This window comes from Centruroides vittatus, unplaced genomic scaffold (genome assembly GCF_030686945.1).
Source record: "Centruroides vittatus isolate TY-2023 unplaced genomic scaffold, ASM3068694v2 scaffold_2520, whole genome shotgun sequence".
Classification (NCBI taxonomy): Eukaryota; Metazoa; Arthropoda; class Arachnida; order Scorpiones; family Buthidae; genus Centruroides; species Centruroides vittatus.
The window spans coordinates 66,523-85,815 of record NW_027122689.1 but is presented as its reverse complement, the minus strand read 5'-3'; the positions used below and the strand labels follow the sequence as shown (position 1 = coordinate 85,815).

At 31.4% G+C, this 19,293-nt stretch overlaps 1 non-coding gene and 3 pseudogenes across 1 annotated transcript; 2 read left to right on the top strand and 2 right to left on the bottom strand.

Moving 5' to 3' along the window:
* Nucleotides 1-445: 445 nt before the first annotated feature.
* LOC136987540 (frizzled-4 pseudogene) lies at nt 446-1,723 on the bottom strand (annotated as a pseudogene).
* An 8,752-nt stretch (nt 1,724-10,475) lies between these two features.
* On the bottom strand, nt 10,476-11,815 carry LOC136987516 (uncharacterized; annotated as a pseudogene).
* A 1,732-nt stretch (nt 11,816-13,547) lies between these two features.
* On the top strand, nt 13,548-16,462 carry LOC136987539 (solute carrier family 12 member 2-like; annotated as a pseudogene).
* Nucleotides 16,463-18,774: 2,312 nt separating this feature from the next.
* TRNAI-AAU (transfer RNA isoleucine (anticodon AAU)) lies at nt 18,775-18,848 on the top strand. Its single transcript has one exon. It is a non-coding gene; the product is annotated as a tRNA-Ile (tRNA).
* Nucleotides 18,849-19,293: the final 445 nt, after the last annotated feature.

Below are 19,293 nucleotides of genomic sequence, written 5' to 3'. Positions count from 1 at the left end.
GTATTAAATAGATAAAGGGGCATCTGTCTGATATTTATGCACGTAAATCTTCCATATTCTATAAAAGGTTTCAACATTCTTGTTGCTGTAAAGTGATTAAAGTGTGTTTAAAACAGACATTCTCTATTTGAGAAAATATAATTGGTACCTACACCATATATTGATGAAGTGTTCTTGAAAAAAATCTTTATCTGCTGAAATCGTTTTCAATGTCATGGCATCATTTTTCAGATTAAAATATAAATAATTTTCATTGACTAAAAATTTTACATTCAATTTTATCATTTATATACCTATATATTTAATGATCATTTATTATAAGATATTAAATTGAGACAATTTTCTAGAAAAAGCTAAATAAATTAGGTTTGTTTATCGGTAACATATTTCAAGGCATATTAAAACACAATTTATTAGCAAATCAAGATATAATTTTATTTAAAAAAAGTTACAGAATAGGAACAAATTGGTACATTTGGTTAAAGGTTCTGTTTACACTTTTTAGACTGAGCTAGTTTTTTGAACGGTAGTTTCTTCGCCACTTTCGTGGATGTACATGGACATCGGCCTTTCATTTCCATTAAATCTGTTATAAAACTCCTTCCACGTGTTCAACGCGTTCTTACTCCAGCATATCCATGGCCCCGTACTTATGCCAACCACGAACGACATGAAGATCTTTAGCATAAACACGTCCACATTTGGCCTGCTGTTGGAACCCGCTGCCAGCCACTTATCTCTGGAGTAATATTCGTAAAAGTTTGCAGTCAGCACGCACAAGGCCGGTACTATATAAAGTACCGCAAAAATACCAATTCTGGCGGTTAAAATATCTAATTTTTCCACTTATTAAAATAATATTAAAATCAAAATATTCGCCGGCCCTTCACACACACCACCTGGATCAAGATGGGTACTCCGTGCTGACTGTCCACGTAACAGGAAACTTCTTCCCGCCCCGCCATTAAACGTATAATGTAGGCGATACTGTATACATTATACATACCGCTTATAATAACTATCGGTCTTTCCCGGTAGTGAAATTTGGAGGAATTGATGAGGAAGGTAGAGACGGTGAAAAGCGTGGAAAGGAAACACAAAACGGACCATACCGTAGCCCAAATCTCTGCAAAGTTCTTGTTATCTCGACTGAATAACACTTCGGAATCACACGTTTGAGTGCAACGCCCCGTGCCATTGATGTAGTAGAAGCTTTCGACTTTGTATTTATTGCACAGTCCATAGTGTTGGCTGTAACGATGCCTGTAAAGTTTGGTAGGCTTTGTAGGCACGTTAACACCTCGATCGGCGAAGCGTCTCCAACCGTAACTGTGAAGTTGGTGATGATCTTCTTCCGTTGGATCTGGTCCTTTCATACACATGTGTACGTCGTTGTTTTCGGTCGGAAACTTGCTACACTCTAGAGCAATAGGCCAACGAAAACCAAATTTTTCCATCACCGGAAAACACCTGGCCTTAACGTCCTCGCAAAGAGGAGCGCAAGGTCCTATATTCTGCGGCACCATATCCGAACACATAGGAACGTAAACGGAGCACAGAAAAAAACGTAACCTGGACGAACAGCCGTATGCTATCAGTGATTTCCACATCGCCAATTGCAAGTGGGCATCGTATTGACGCCTGTCTCCTAGTATATTGGGCATTCTGGTGACGTTATAAAACCTAAATCCATACACATTTCGATTTGGATGGGCTCGCACATCGGCGCCATTTCGGTATCCGAAATCGCCAAAAAGCTGAATATAACTATTAAAAACATTTTTCCTTTTAGCAGTAGAGGAGAGAGAAGAAAACGAATCGCCACTCGTCACGAGGCAGGCTCCTCCCCAAGTTACGACAGTTTGCAACTGGCCTATCCTGGGCCGTGTTTAGTAACGCAGAACACCTATGTTAGAATTCTGAGTGGCTTAGTAGGCGGAGCTAAGAATAGATAATGGAAGCTAGTGGTGGGAGGAGTCAAGCAGTAGTTAGAAACGAGTTCAACACATGTGCTTTCCATTTTTATTACCCGAAAGGGATTGTTTCTTTTGTACATTTTCTTAATTCCATAATAAATGGCTTTTAACTCTGTTACAGCATAACTAGACTTAGCAAGAATTCTGCGTTACTGAACACGGCCCTGGTTGAAATTAAAAGTTCTATTTCTGCGAACGAATATGTGTTTCTGTTAACACTGGTCATTTCACAATTACAAAGACTTGTTTGACCTGGGGTCAAACAGGTGGTCATCAAGTTAACTGGGGGTCCCTTGGAAGGAGTCGCGAAACAATAATGAAATCATTTTATGAAAAAAATCATTTATTATAAACTTATAAACATTTTACTTACAATAAGTACACGTAAAGAAAAGCAATTAATGTGATGGTTGCATTTGTTTTTCGTTTAAAATTTTCTCCATACGTGGATCTACGTTAGAAACATACAAAAGCAAATTGTTTTCGAGTGATAAAAGACGATTCCTGTATTTAGTTTTTAGCGCAATATTTGTATTACATTTTTTATACTGTCGGTATTTTCTTAATGTATAAAATTAGTGCAATGTGATTATATAATACTTAAAAAAATTTATATTTATAATTACAGTCAAAATTCAATTAATAATAGTAAGGCTTACTGTTCTTATTCCTTTGAGTTGAGGGTCGCAAAATATTAATTTTATTTTTAATTTTTTATGATATAGTCGTGTGTTAGGCTTAACTCGACCACCTAATATAAAAAATTGACATCGCTCAAAATATTATAGAAACCATCAAAATTCTTTGCCGATAGTTTAGACAAATGTTTTCTCTGCATGAAATGAAGCAATCGAAAAAATAATGGGTGGACCATCAAAAATTTAGCAATTTTCCACGTGTTCTCGATTCTGTAATTTGTTTTCTTCATAATATAAAATACTCGATAACTAAAAACATAATAACACTCAAAAAATGCATTCATGTCAATTCCTGAATGTTATAACAATTTAATTATCAAAAATTTTATAATTTTCACAATTTGTATTATAATAATTTAATTTTTTTTTCTGGCGTCCCAGTTTCAGCTTTATTAAGTATTCTTTCCAGTTTTGGGTACTTTGGCTACTATTTTTTAGTTTGGCGTAAAAAATATCATTTTGCTCATTGGCTACTTTTTGGGCTGCATATTATTTATAAATATACTAGTTGAATAAAAATGCACTTTAAAATGGTTTTTCGTCGTTTTGTATTAATTAGAGACAAATAAAACAAATATTTGTGTTTTTCAAAAAAATTTATGTTTGTCTCCTTTATAATAAATGAATTTATATATTTCTAAGTAAAAATTAACTCCTACCGTCTCCAATACAATAAGTTTCTGATTATTTAATTAACATTCATCTATGGAATAATTTTATTTAAATTAAAATTTTAAACAAACAAAATACGTATAATAATTCTTTATTAATAAAAGATGTTAATAAGAATCAAAATTGCCTTTCGCCCTTAGACACTACGGTCCAACTGTAGTAAACATTTCTAGGAATTTGGAACCTGCAGACCCCCCACAAGTTTGAGTTCGAATGCTACGCTAACTGGAAATGTCAGAAAAATTCTTAAGGCTTTTCGTCTTTATTTTACAGAGATAATGAATGAAAGGAGAAGTAAAATAAAACTAGAAAAATTACATACTCTACTTTTTTAAAATGAAAACTCGTAATAAAAATTTATAATCATTTTCATATTTACAATCTGTGAAATAATATTTAATATGTTCTGTTTATTATTTTAATAAATAATAAAATTAAAACAGTAGTTTCTCGATCAATTATTACATTGCCAGTTTCATAATTTAATAAGGATTTTTTTCAAATTGCGATATTTCGCGCCTAGAATCGATCCTTTCTTATTTTTTTATCGTAAATGTACCACTCTTAAGACTGTTGTATATTTAAAATTTTTACCTAGATTCGTACTGTAATTGTTTTATTAAATTAATTTGTCAAAAATCCATTTATTTATTACGAGAAATTCATTGGCAATCAAATAAAATAAAAAATTTCTAGGCTTTAAGCCGGTTCGAATACGGTAGTAGTCAGTTATCTAGATCGGCGGTTCCCAACCTTTCCGACCTCACGGACCACTGTCATAAATTTTTTAACGATACAAACATCTATAGAATAACGATCAAACACGTTTCATTACGTTTTACTTTATTAATACGAAATCCACTCGTTTAATTTCAACAAATAAGTGAAGTTCGTTGCCGCATCGAAATAAGTTTACGGATTCTTGGGTCTTTTCCACCAAGGACGACAATCGCACTCGCGTTATTTATTGATTTATTGACATCGTTATTTATTGATAACAGCCATTTCGTGTTTAGTTTTAGATTCGAATAAAAACCCCTCTAACGAATTGCACTTGTATTAATGCGATGTTTTGAAAGGAGAAAGTTAGTAACAGTTTTAAAATGCTAAGTTTAATAATTTTCAATGTTTTCTCTCTGTTTTGTAATAAACTCAGAGACGTAGCTAGGGGGGCGGTGGGGGCGGCCCGCCCCGGGTTCACCCTGTAGGCCTGTATCTAAAAAAAAGTCAAGGCTCGCCTCACATGACAGTTTCTTCGCTATGAGGAGACGCCACGAGAGCTCGCACCAGCTGAAAATCATACTATGATTTATTCTATAAATCTAAACTCATACGTCGCGACATCGCATTTTCATTATATCGTGCAAGTTGCTCGAGTGCGAAGATATTACAATTCAACAGTGTTTTATAAAAGAGATAAAAAGGGTGACACTACGATATCCGCACCGGATGTCACCTATGCTAGCTACGCCACTGAATAAACTATATATCAATTTAAACAATATATTCAGCAATTTAATCGTAAATGTATCAAGATTGCATAACTGATAATGTATATTATCATTAAAGAACTAATCCGATTTATTCAGTCGATTGTCCTTGCTACAATCGCATGAAAAATCGATCGTGCCCCATCACTAGCTCGACTCACGTGGTCCGTCCGCGTGCCAATTTGCCTGCCGCTCTTTCTTTCTTTCGTTAGTTAAACGTATATAAACAGATGACATCGGATTATTTTTTGTAATATATGTAAAGTTTTTTAATGTGTCTGCAATTTCACCGTTCAAATTTCTGTATGTTATCAGCTCATTGAAGAGCTCGAGACCATCAATATGATAAATTAACGTTTTAATAGAATAATAATTAAAGCAGACATTCAGTTAAACATATTGTAAGGAACGTCTAGTAATAAATGACATCACACCATGCGAGATATAAAGTGACGTATGTACTTTCCAGAATATTTTGCATCACAAGAATTTGCCTTCAGTGCCGTGCTAAACATAAATTTCGTAAATTTAAAATTCGTTTAAAATATCTTTTTTTCATAATTTAATAAATGAAAATTTTATTATCATCATTACTTTTTTGAATAAGAGAATTTTTTAACACAAAGCGGTAAAAATTCTCCGCGGACCGGCGGTTGAGAAACGCTGATCTAAAAACACTTAATTGGTTTGCTTTTCTATTGACGGGGAAGTTCGATTATGCTTAGTTTTATTAGAAAAACATTCAAATTTATAAATCCTTAATTAAAAACGGATTAAGATATTTTTTTAAACACTTTAATAAAATCAAACGTTTTTATGTGGACAGTAAGGCTTTTATTTAAAAATAAGAAACTATACAAAGTTTTATAATACTTTAATAATAGGTCGACCTTGCTGTGAATCAATTCCACCTGGTTTAGCCAATATTCAGTTCTAAGAAAATCGATTCCAGGTGAAGTACCAGATTAAAACGGTTAATAGCTCGTTTCGATTCCTCCAGTGTAAAATCTGTAAAACATTTCTATTTTATTGGAAACACTTTATACAGATCCAATGACAATTGTTCACCATTAATATATAAAAGATGTTCTTTGGAGATTTTTTCTCGTGATCGAACACTCGCTATCATACCATATATTTGTTATTTTTTTGAATTGAAGATTGGCATTGAAATTTCGCATTTTTTTGATGGGATTAAAACAAAAAATTCAATTCGATTTAATCATTTTTTTAAAGAAATTGTAGCAAATATTGTTTGTGGCGAGTTTCGTGGAATTTTTATCTTACTAACTTGTAAAAATAGGTCAATTTTAGTCGGGCACCAGTTGTAAGTCACACACCTGTGATCAAAGGGTGCGTGACTCACTACTATTGTAAAGATTGAACACTTGTAAAGCTTTATAACAGGGGTGGCCAGACTCTTTAGAACTTTAGCCACATATTGAAAACAGAATTCGTTGAAGAGCCGCATATACATATATACATATTTTTCCACAGCAATTCATTTAAATATTTATAAAAAAAAAAACAACACTTTAGCTATTATTTCATTTTATATTATGTTTTATAATATAATATAATTTTTTTTAATAATAAATAAATTATAATTGCCGTATTAAGTAGCATAATCTAAATTTAAAAACCAAAAAATGCTAAAACGTTTCCTAGTTTCAATTGTCAATAAGGAAATATAAATTTCAAAACTATTAACGTTATAGAAATTGTTAATCATTATATATTCATTTTTAATGTTGATTTGGATAAATAAGCATTATAATTAATTTTTTATTAATGTTTTTACGTATTATAATATTTAATAAATATTACATTTATTTTTCAATAAATAATGTACAACGTTACCATATTTTGACTTTTTTATTTCAAACAATATATTATTTATTTTATATTATCCAGGAATCATACATAAAAAATAATAAAAGCAAAATTAAAATAAAAACAAATTTGGTTTAAATTTAAGTATCTTGCAGTGAGCCACAAGTATACTAGAAAAGAGCCGCATGTGGCTCAAGAGCCACAGTTTGGCCACCGTGGCTTTATAACAAAGAAGTTATCTACATATATGAAAAACAAATAGCTGATTTATATTCCTTACACTACACTGAACATTAAAGCAACGAACATTTTATCGTAGGCATATATCATTTTTTTATAACGGAGACATATCCTACATCGATAAAAATATGCATTTTTTAAAACTTAACGACAGGTTACAAAATAACTTATAACATTCGTTATATAAATTTAGGTTTTCTAAGTATCTTATACACTTCTGAATAAAATGATACTATAATTTCGATCATAAACATATACAGTACTGAGTCGAGATATGTTAAGCACATAAATACATTACCTACAACTTGTCCGTTAGCATTAATTAAATATTGAACAGTGTAGGAATGTGTAACTTTATTACTTGGAGAATGTGCAGATCAAATAGTATTTTTTCTCCTTTATATGAAAGTGTTCTTGGTGAAATCATTTAGTATGAAAAACCATACTGATCTGTATAGAATATAAAGTTACGCGAATAAGATGGTAATAAATTGTTTACTGTGGTTTGAAATTGAGCAGCTTTTATTAAAATATCCTTTTCGTTTAGTATTTATATTTTATTTACAAGTTTTGTGATTTTTCGAGATACTAATCTGTATTCTTTTTTTTTTACATTTAGCAACTCAGGAATCACTAGTTTTAAACTTAATTGAAATATTCAGCTCAACAAATTTCTGTAATTCCCATATTTTTAATTGATTACCTTTAACAATTTTATAGCTGCCTCGAGCATCGTCAAACATTTGTTTAGCATGTCCTTTAATGATTTTTAATGTTTCAATTTATGTTTTCGAGATTTAAATTGTTTTCCCCATTTATATAAATCATTAAAATGATTTAATTCTTTAGCTCCTTTCCACTGTAATTTGCGTAATTTTCATTTTGGATGTTTCTTATGTAGGTTCAGAATTTCTTCTTTTCGTTTTTTTGAAATTATATTCTTATCGGATTTTTCATCATCATTTGAATATCCTGATTCACAGTCGATATCTGCCTTATCAACTTCTTTTTCCTTGAAGCAGGCAAGTGTTTTTTTTCCATCTGAAATATCCATAATCAAATTATTATCTTTCATCCGACAAAACTCTTCGTCATCTCTACTTACATAATTACTAACTACCAAAGTGAAGGCCGGTCAAGCACTTCCTACCGCTGTAGAAACTTTATATCACATTTCCGGCTATGGGTTCCTTATATCAGAACGTTCAAAATTTTATCCTCTACAATCCCCCAAATTTTTAAAAAGTTATTCTGATACACCCTGTATAACTCTTCAAATTGGTTAAACAGAAGCACGTGCGACTAGCGCGAAGCTATCGCAAGCGCCGGGCGAAAAATCATAGTGATGAAGGTTATTACGTAAGGTGATCAGACGTCCCGCGTTGTTTTAAAAAACTCCCGCCTTTTTGGAAGAATTAAATTTTTGTCAATTATGTGTCATAAACTTGCGTCTTATGTTTAAGATTTGATAAAGATCGTCATATTAGATATATACAGTGGCGTAGCGTGGGTGTCAGCCGCCCGGGGCGGAGGAAAATTTCGCCGCCCCCTTATTTAGGTATTATTATTATTTATCGTGAAATTTTGCCGCTCCCACTACGCTACGCCACTGGATATATATTTAGTCCCTTGTAGAAATTTCCTTCCCAACCCTTCTGTGACTAATCCGTTTAGAACAAAAGAGTGGAATGTCACCTTGAGGGCTGTTTTGTGAACAACGGGCATTCTTTGCTGGGACATTACAATTATCATTGGGTCATGTTAAAACAAGAACTTAATTGGGAAGATGTGCAAAAATCATTCCATCACATTACTCAACATTTTCCAGATAGCAATATTTCCGAAAATGATCTTTGTAATGAAGTATCATTATTTAAAAAAATATATTGATAAGAAAAATGTTAAATCTTGGGCATTAGCAAAAATCTCAACAGAGAACAAATGGCTAGAAATATTTCATCATTTTGAAACAAACCATGTTCCATACAATAACACAATAAAAATTGCGGAATATGCATTGTCCTTAAGGAACAAATGCTCCGACTGAACGCGTTTTTTCTACTGTGAACAAAGTGGCTAGAAAATACAGTGTGGGAGTCGAGCTTATTTTCACGAGGCCTTACAACGTGAGTGGCTCGACTGTGCGACATCTGGTGGTGGATCTTAGAAGTTCCTCGAGGTGGCCGCGGTCTACAATCCCCGTATCAGATGAGTGTCTGATCGGTTGTTTTTTTTGTCGCGAGATTATATTTAACGATTCTGTCCGAGTATCTTCAGAAAGTATATGTAAAAGAACAAACACGTGGAGTTTCGAAATCTGTAAAAGAATCCTGTAAAGAAAATAAACGGATAAAGAAAGAACATAGGTGTATATTATATGCTTATCCTCTTGTTGAATTACACTCACCACATGCGTATCGTACACAATACACATTTCTTACGTATAAAGATTTTTATTTATAAAATAGGAAGAATGACAATTGCTCATTCTTCCTATTTCACCTAAATAATAATAAAAAGGAGGTTGATGACTGCATGAAAATTTACATACTAAATTATCATTTAACATATTTGTTTTTTCCCGACTTTTGGTGCTGGAGTTTATTTGCTTAACTGTTGTGTTTTGTAACACTGATGCCAAAACAATATCAAACATTTTATAAAAAAATTTTATTAGATTGAAGTACAGGAGGGGTAGTGTATTAGAAATTTTAAGAGTAAAAGGAAACACTTGCGACTAATATTTTTCACACAAATATTTTTATGAATAAAAATTCAAATATACAAAGCATATACAATGGAAAATGATCATTCAAACAGATTTTTTTTATACCATATGTATGATCCCCATCAACAGTATCAAGTTGAGCCTTAATATAAGACTTCTAACTCAGTTGGCTTAGTTAAACTTGTAACTGATTTTTCTTTTACGTTTGGTTGACTTAAACTGCACCTGTTGAGTAACATTTTTGTTTGCAGGTTCTAATTTTGTTTCAGGGGTATATGCACAAAGTTTTAGCCACTATCACTGCTGTTAATTAAACTTAGTATACTATACCCCTCTCAACTTTTATAGCAATATCTTCATCTAAATTTACACCTGTTAAATAATATTTTACTAAATCCCATTTTCCAAGCTCTTTTGTATCTGAATTGCTGTGGTGGATCTAGCAGCAGTAAATGTAAATAACTCACTCACTCACTCTCTTGCTGGCTAACAGGATCATCAGGCACCTAATCTTGCAAAGATACTTCTGATATATTAGAATAAGTTGATACAGCATGAATATGTTTGCAAATCATATAGTTAATATGATAATTAGGGCAACTGTAACTATGGATACATATATTACACTTTACATACCTGAGATGGCAGTTTTCTGCTGGACAGTTGTCATCTGTTTTTTTGCAAACTGTATTTTACACTTCCCTCTTGTGATGGAACATGCCACATTGCACAGTTGACCTGAACTATACTATCTTTATTGATATTTTTACTTTTAATATGATTATTTTCAATCTGTTTTAAGTGATAAGATGATTTACCCTTAATTGTCTTATGCAGTCTGTCAAATAGTTTATCTCTGGTGAATCTCATTAGTGCATAAATTACCCTATCCACCCTTTTTACTTTCTTTCCTTGGAGATAAATGTGGTGCTTAAGAATTTTATGAAAAGATTCCACATACATATTACAATTTATCCCTAAACCTCTCCTGTAGCAATATGCCCACTGGTAAATTCTGTTTGCATAATGACAAAAAATAATTTCCAAAATCTTGTGTAATATCATTATTTAACAGATCATTAAGCACACTGTCTAAAAGGGATTGAAATTCTTCCTCATTTCTTTCTTCCAATAGCATTCTGATACATTTATACACTAGTATCTTAGTTTGTGTACCTTTTACTTTCTGGAGTTGTTTTCTCCAGTTCCTGTCTACATGCCATATACAAAGTAAATGATTTTGTGGTTCTGGCATTACATGAATCCATGCATTATAAAATGCAGCATCATCATCTGACATAAATACTTTTGACTCAATAGAACCAACTTGATCACAGATTACTTTGAAAAAGTGGGTGAGAATTGCTGTATCCTACTCTGTTAGACAATAGATAGGCAGCAGGAAACCCTCCTCCATGTGCATCTACAACTAGAAGTGTAGTTAATAGGAAATCATAGTTAGTAGTTTCATGTGTGGAATCTAGACAAACAATATTATTACCAAATTGCTGTAATGATGATGCTTGAAAAGGTGTCATTAACATGAGCATAAAATCATCCTTTTCAAGTAAACCACTACCGCAATCTTTTCCCTGAGGCTTGTAAAATATTACAGAGGATTTTTCTTTCATTTTTGACATGTCATTTACCCAAATCTCTACACTTATAGCATCATTATTATGCAATCTCAAAGAATGATAAATGTGAAACTGTTTTTCAATATTTTTTAAGTCCTGATAATTAAGCAGATGTATGTGCTGCAAAGATCCCTGCACATTATCTCTAACATCATCTAGTGTCTTATCAAAACTCACTCCCATAGCCAATTTACTTGCTATTTGAGTCTTTTCATCCTTACTGAGATGAATATGTGCAAGGTCAGAATCATGTGCGTGTAGAGCAAACAATGTACATATAAATTCTTTAGAATTATAACTGTGAAAAACTTCTACTGTAGAAGGACAGCACAATGTCATTTTGCAGGATCTCTGACTTTTAAGTTGTCGTCTTCTCTCATCTTTTATCAAGTTTGGTGTTCCTGATTGATGACAGATGTGGTAAGTTTTATTTCCCTGTGAAGTTCTAAAGCCTGTCTGTTTTCTATATATGCATTTAAATTCCTTCTCTTCTGCTAATTTCCAACTCTGGAATCTGAAATTGTATAAAAATGAATTGCAATTCTTCATAAAATAACAATTAATATCAAATATAATGTTAACAAGTGTACTAAGGAATTCTGATCTATTTTTACATTACAACTGTTGAGTACTGTACAAACAAGTATTATTTAGAGTAAGAGTAATCTAGTGTTGTTATTACCAACAAGGTTTATTTATATTTACTAAAAAATACAGAATTTATTCTATTTTTAATAATAAAATGTAAATTTTATATGGCTTTGTGAACCTCTTCCACTGTGAGGGCTTAGGATAGAACTTATTAGGCAAATGCTATCAGTTACATAATACTGTATACTGTTCATACAGTATTATGTGACATAGTATAAAGCAATATTAAAATTACAATTAAATTCTACACAGTATATAAAATATAAAGTCAGAACACAGTTACTTTATTATCCCAATATAAAATTGCAAAATTAAGTATGTAACAAATAAACAATTATTAGCCTACTGCCAAGTACCCACGCATATAAACTAAACTTTTTAATGTGTAGCTGTTTCTCGAAAATGATACAAAATTCATGTTACTACTTATACATTGCATAAAAACTTGAAAAATCTCTCTTAAAAAATTTAGATTTATAGGCATGTAGATTTCGCACCCTTTTCAAGAAAAAGAAAGGAATTAAAAATTACAGCTGAGTAAAATGTATAAATTAAAAATACGCAAGTCAGTAAAATTAAAATTAGGTCAGAAACTTGGATGAAATCATTTATTGTTAGCTATCATACTGCAACTGCAGAATTAGGCTATGTGATTAGTCTCTGCTTTATGTAGAATTTTTGTTTTCTATTGTATTCTTTAGATTTATTCAGACCCTTTATGAGGAAATGTAATCTGGTCAGTAAGTAAAATTTTACAATATATTTAGTGACAGTTTCTCTATGTTTTCTGAAGCCAACTAGATTGTTACGTTTCATTGAAATTAAATCATTTAAAACATCTTGTACAAAATTCTTGTGCAGTTCTCGTACACTAAATGAAAAAGTATAGTTATCTTCTAGTTTTATCATTAAGACCTGCAGTTCTTTGGTGGGATATGATAGACTACCTTTATCAAATTCCCTTGTAAATTCTGCTAGTGTATTTTTAGAGTTAGGAACATCAGACTCAAGCAATATGTTAAAACAATTTCATGATTAATGATTGAAAATTATACATTAGAAATCATTTCTACAACTAAAAGTGATAATTCATTTGTTTCCTGATTACACAAAATGCTTTATATACTGAAAACATCTATGCTAACTGTTTTCTTAGATTTTTCATTGTCAGTTTTAATTCTGTAGTTCTATTTGGAGTAAAAATGAATTGAAATTTTATTTATATTTGTTTGAAAATTAATCATTTTTTAAACTTTATATTTAATTTAAAGTGTAGTAATTTATTAATAAACAGGATTTTTCTTTTTTGTTAAAAAATTTAGTTCAACATATCTACCAAGTGAACATACTAATGTTCAATCTTTCATATAGAGTATTATTTAGATTTATTTGTGAATTTTGAGTAATATCATTGATAAATCTATGTATATATTAAGCTAAATTACTATATTTTTCTAATATACAGTAAAACCTCAAATGTTGGATACAAACATTTTGTAACTTTATAATGAAAAAATCTAAACTTCATAAATTAAAATGTGTTGTTTCAAATATTTAATTTAAAAATGATTTTTAAATTTATGTATTTATTTTTTTTACAGATTGGATTGCTCTTTTGAATTATGTCAGAAGAGAAAAGCACAGATTCAACGAACTGGATCGAAATGGATAAGAAAGATGATAATTTGAAGCCTCCTTCGAGATTTAAAGTAACTAAAGTGGACCTTGAAGTCGAGAATCAAGATCAGTCAGTAGCAGACAATTGTAATGAGGAGGGAACAGATCAGCTTCAATTGACTCACAATTCCAATTACTCCAATTCGTACAACACTCACAGTCTTAAAAGTTTAATGCAATATACAAGAGAAGCTCTACCGCATTTAGATCATTACAGAAATACCCTTTCTCAACATGTTCATATCAGCTGGCCCACTTTAGACGAATTACATTTGGAAGATTGCTCCATCATCATAGATCACAACTGGCAGAAGCCTTTGGAAAAGTTGCCAAAACAAACTGAACAAATAACCAAAACAGCTGTTAAGTTCGGATGGATTCAAGGTGTATTGGTAAGATGCCTGCTAAGTATATGGGGTATTATGCTCTTTCTAAGATTATCTTTGGTTGTTGGCCAAGCAGGCATCGGTTCATTTTCAAGATCTCCAGGATTCCGTCCATCTTTCAAATATTATAACATGTGGCTTAGTCTTCTTGGAGCAATACTGTGCCTTATTATCATGTTTATAATAAAATGGTGGGCAGCTCTTACAACATTTGCTGTTGTACAAGCTTTGTTTATCTACATCTATTACAGAAAGCCAGATGTAAATTGGGGATCATCAACTCAGGCTTAAATGTATCAAATGGCTCTTAATGCTGTTATAAAATTAAATCTAGTTCCAGATCATGTGAAAAATTATAGACCATAAATTCTTGTTCTAACTGAAAGCCCAAATAATCGTCCTCCATTGGTAGATTTTCTTATACTATTTCAAAAAACTTGAGTTTAATGGTCTGTGGTCTGTTCTAATAGGAAATCATTCTCAAAAAACAAAAGCATTGTTAAGTCAACAAACATATCAATGGCTTCAAAAACGAAAAGTGAAATCATTTTATGCAGTAGTTCAAAAAGACAGTTTTTCACATGGTGTATCATCTCTGACTCAGTTAGTTGGAATTGGAAAATTAAAACCAAATGTGATTTTAATGGGATATAAATCAAACTGGCAAGAATGTGAACCTAGTGAAGTACTCGAATATTTTAATGTTATTCATGATGCTTTTGATATGCATATGTCACTTGGAATCTTGAGATTGAAAGAAGGATTAGATTATTCAGAATATGCTGATGCAGAAGAACTTGCAATACCTATTACAAATGATAAAAGTTCAAGTTTCCCTGTGCAAATCGGTATTCCTGAAAATACCATCAGAAGAAATATATCATGTTTTCAGATGTCACAAGCTGAGAGTTCAAGAGAATCATTACCACCTTCAACTCCATCAGTACAGGGAATACAGAAGTCAGAAAGAGTGTCTCACAATACTCTTGGTCAAAGCCCATCTGTTATAAACAATTCTCAATATCTGAAAAGCCCAGTAAAAGATATTCCAAAAGAGGTATTAATGTCTGCTAATCAGTTCCAATGAAAGCAGAAGAAAGGCACAATAGATGTCTGGTGGTTATATGATGATGGAGGATTAACAATGCTGATTCCTTATTTGCTTATTAGACGATCTCAGTGGGAAAGTTGTAAGCTTCGAATATTTGCTTTAGCAAATAAGAAGAACGAATTAGACAGAGAGCAACACAATATGGCTGTTTTACTTAGTAAGTTCAGAATTGATTATTCTGATGTAACTGTGATACCAGATGTTACGAAATCACCACAAGATTCCAGGTAAGAATACATAATAGTGAGGTTGCAGCCGAAGTTTTCAACGCGAAATGTGAATGTAGGATGTTCAGTGCCGCCTTCCTCTAAGCCTAGAAGTTTGACAATGGCTTTTGGAATGTCAGTGGAATCATGCTTGACATTTCAAATGCCATTATCACATCCTACATTCACATTTTGCGTTGAAAACTTTAGCCGCAACCTTGCTAACTTTCTTGCTCCATATACTAAATTTTAAAAAATATTAAAATAATTATTAATTTAATATACTTAATATGTATTTCTAGTAAAAAAGAATTTGAAAACATCATACAAAAGTGGAAACATAATACAGAAAACAAAGATAACTTTCTTATAACAGAAGCAGAATTATTAGCATTGAAAGATAAGGTACAGTTTTATTGTTATTTTAATATTAATACTGAATAAGTTAAAGTTCATTGCAAAATGTTAGAATAATCATCTTTTTAAGCATTCAAAGTTTCATTTGTATAATTTTTGTTAAATTAAATTTTTTTTTTAAGTAATCGTAAAGATGACTAAATAGAAAAAAACTACAGTAATGTTTTTTAAATTATTTAAAATGGTCTTTTGAATTGCAAAAATAACAAATTTATAATAAATTAAATAAGTTTGTGATAGGAATTTCTCACAGAATTTAAGGATTTCTACAGATCTGCAGTTCTACAGATTATATTTTGAATTTCATTTGCATTAGAAGATTTATTAATAATTGATATTGGCCAATTAGAATTTCAAATTTTAAAGTATTTTAATTGTGAAATCTTTTATAATCAGTATAAATATGAAAAAAATTTAAATGTTTCTTTTTCTATTTTAGAGTAATAGGCATATGCGATTAAGAGAATTACTTCTGCAGCATTCAAATGAAGCATCTCTCATTGTCATGACGCTTCCAATGCCTCGTAAGAGTACCTGTTCAGCACCTTTGTATATGGCATGGCTGGAAATGTTAACCAGAGATATGCCACCTTTTTTACTGATTAGAGGAAACCAAAGAAGTGTGTTAACTTTTTACTCAGAAATTTGTCATAGTGATTTCATTTTTTTCTATTCATTAATGTATATTGCTTATTTTCATAAATAAAATATTTAAATTAATCTGAATTGTAGGTTCATAATTAAACTGGTATATTAAATAGTAAACTGTGATATTTGAATTTATCAGACATTGTTATTTACTTTTCTAGATGTGAGTGCTTCTTGAATGTATTCAAGTGAGTAAAGTATGTAAATAATATATTATAATTTCCATTGAGTGTGAATTGTTTATGTGAATGAAAATAAATTGTAATAAAAATATTTTGCTTTATCTTGTGCTAAAGATGTTTCCTTTGATATATGTATATTGCTTATTTCATAAATGAAATATGTAAATTAATCTTAATTGTAGATATGATCACTATAAATTATAAACTGTTTGATAGTCTTAATTATTTTATTACCAAAAGCATTTTTATATTAAATTTGGAAATTACATCAATTAAAACTTTTTTCAAACTTTTACAATTGGCGCCATCTGGATTTCAGAATACTAACTATCTACACACACAAATAATATTTTATATATTACAAAAATAAAACAATACTTTTTAATTTTTATTGCTTAATATTTAATAAGTTAAATGTTTTATTTTTTATTACGTTAACTTTGGTGAATAATTATAATAATAATAATATTATTTTAATATATTTAAATTTAATTAATGGTAAATTAACTAAACAATGAGAAATGAATTTATTTACTAAAATAATGCTTTTAAATAATGGAAAACATTTAATAATTTAAATTATTTTTATTTCTTAGATAGCTTCTACGTCATAAAGAGGTGACAGGAAGTAGAATGGCGTCACCTCACCAGCCGCAGGGGTTTCTGCGATCACATGACCTGTCACGTGACCGTAAAAACACGTGTTTTTGTTTAAAACATTTCTTGCTATTATATTTGGTTAATTAATTAACAAAATTCAATAAAAATGTAATAAATTACAGAAAGCGATGAATAACGAATATGCAAGAGCGTAAATTAGTACAAAAACTGACAAAATAATATAAATATCTAAAGTCTAAAGCAACGAATTTATTTAAAAATAAAATCCAAAAAGTATACTACGATGTAGAATAAAAACAGAAGAAAACGATAATGTGATCTGCTTATGTATAAAATGCATTGTTCTCAAAAAAAATTAAAGTAAAAACGCCGATCCATATCTGGACCGGCGAGAGTCAAGGTACCTACCAAACCGTTCTCCTCCCGATTCTTAAGAACGATAGGCGGTTAACCTAACCGTTCGGCCATCGGGTCGTTGAGAATATTGTATGAAAATCAACTTTTTAACAAAATGAAAACAGGAAAAAATACGACAAAACTTTAATTAGTAAGCACTACTTTCAGTTCACAAAAGATTAATACTTTGCGCATAGAAAAAAATAAAAAAGCCTCGAAACAAATTAGAAAACAGGCATTAAAATATTCAATAAATCCTAATCTATTGAATGAAAGATCAGATATGAAACTGACTTGGATTTGAAAAATAAAACAAAGTAACAGAACCGTCGTGTGATCTTTCGAGTGGAGGATCTTTAATTTAGCGAGTGTAGCTTTATGTTTAAACTATTAATATATGTTTCATGATATAAAATACCAGTTTCATAAACCTTATCTTAATTTGCAGTTTATGTTAAGAACAATTTATAACTATAAGATACTATTTTCGTTTGGTTTTTCTTATCTTAAAATATAATTTAATTTCATATTATAGCACGAATATAAAATATTAATTTTTTTTGTTTCGTAAACAAAATTTAGTGTAATTAATCAACAAATATTTTTATTTAAAAAAAAAATTGCAGAAAGTTATAGAAATTTTTCACATTTTAATACAACGCGACAATGAATGGTATTGTTGAATTTTATTGTTCGAATTCTATTGTTGAAATCATACGATTCAGAAGTCGAAAGCTAATCGAGGTGAGATTTCGGTGTGTTTGCTAGCGAGATGTTTGCTGTTTAGCGCAGTCACCTCAAAAGAAAGCGCCGAATATATCCAGCCAAACAGCGATGTTCAGATGTGTCCGTGACACACGCTTGCCTTCTGAATATCCCGCTAGCAATGCAGTCGTTTCGGGGACTTTTACTGGCGATTATCTAGTATCATTGCTTTGTAGCGAAAAATTAAATGTCACCCAAGTGAAAAATAATAGAAGCGAGATATCGGAGGGTGCATTTGCGGTTTGCCGACATGTATTTGAATTGTCTGCAAAATGCGCTTGTTGAAATCAGCTCATTTCGGCAATTGAGTAGCATAAATGTTTCGTGGAAATACCGATTTAAAGTAGATTGTTCGGTTATCTGTTTTCGTGGTTGCATGCATCGTAACGGAATGTCGATCTTGTTTCCAGAATATTCTTGAAGAATCGCATGGCATTCGCGGCTCGTTAGCTCAGTCGGTTAGAGCGTCGTGCTAATAACGCGAAGGCCGTGGGTTCGACCCCCACACGAGCCAGTTGTTTTATTTTGCAGATTCCGATCGTCGTGAACAGAGTTAACTACAGACTATGTTTTTTATTATTACTGTTTTGCATCACAACCGAACGATAAATCCCTCATGAGTTGAACTGGAGGCTATTTATTTAAACACGCATTAACGCAGTGCAGTCTTCAGAACAGGTGTTTCGGTCAATGCGTACGACTTTAGCAGTAAACCAGAGTTTTGTTTCGTCGTAGCAGTTCGCACGTCAACGAGTCCCTTATTCATAACGGAAGCGGACAACGACGCAGCTCGAAGAGTTTCGTTGCGAACTCGAAACGGAGGTAACGAATATTTTTTGACCGACAGCAGCAGATCGACTAGCGCGAAGTGAAGAGATAAATTATATAGAGCAGGAGTTAGATTGGGACGAGTCGAGACGATTCCTACTCGATGGATAACGTGTAATTATAGCGAAGTT